This window comes from Echinococcus granulosus (assembly GCF_000524195.1).
Source record: "Echinococcus granulosus chromosome Unknown EG_S00034, whole genome shotgun sequence".
Taxonomy (NCBI): Eukaryota; Metazoa; Platyhelminthes; class Cestoda; order Cyclophyllidea; family Taeniidae; genus Echinococcus; species Echinococcus granulosus.
The window spans coordinates 694,796-695,801 of record NW_020170414.1 but is presented as its reverse complement, the minus strand read 5'-3'; positions in this window follow the sequence as shown (position 1 = coordinate 695,801).

Genomic DNA, 1,006 nt, shown 5'->3' with positions numbered 1-1,006 from the left:
AAGGACGTCTCGGATACAAGTTCTCTAACCTTGATGCTTCGCGGATTCACTAGAAGCGGACAAAGATGTGGTTGATTGTGATTACTTACAAAATTTTTCCAGTGCATTATTAAATGCATCAGCAGTGTCACATTTATGTGCCGCACCAATTTTCTCGACCGTGTCCAATGTTACGGAGGTGTGACACCTGTCCATTATCAGCTTAAGGCGACTGATTTCTCCAAATCGCGTGTTGCAACACGATTAGTGGATTGTAAGATGATGTGAAAGGAATGCGGTATTTTGCTGGTCTGAACACAACCATACTGCGTGGTCCTTTGACAGTGGTCGGATTGGCGATTTCGGTAATGCAAGTGTTACTATTGCATTAGAGTAACAGCAAACCATCTGAACTGTCAGTAGATTGACATTCAAGGCAGATTCTGGTAGTGAAGACTAAGGTTGCGAGTAGGTAGTTGTCTTGAGAAGGTGGAAATGAAGATGAGGTGCCAGTTGCCTTAGAAATATGGAGTGTTAGGGGCAGCGATGGACAGTGATGTGGGTGCTGTGATAGTGCTGTTGGCTTGGCTTTGTAGTGGAGAAACAACTTGCGGTCCACCATGAAAGAAATGAGGGCTACCAAAGTGAACAACATTGGAGCTTATTGTCGTCTGGATGAAACAACCATTCCCTCACCTCCCCTTCCACACCCTTCCCCTTCCCTTCTATTTGATCTGCATCTACTCCATTTTCCGCATCAGTGACGTTGAAAATGACTGAAAGATCCTCTTGACATCTTAGTAGTGACATGTTGTCGGCACGATGCGTAAGTGGGGATGCGTAATTGTTCTACAGAGTGAAGAAGTAGGCTGTGTTACAGAAGGTGCTGTGCCTGGGTTTGGGTGGGTCATCAGCAGAGTCAAATCCATGAAGCCTTTATTGTTGGTATGGATTCTGCTGCCGTGTCCCACCTACAACCTCTGCAAAGAATTTCTTTGGAGGTATATATAATGCGGAACGGCATTAA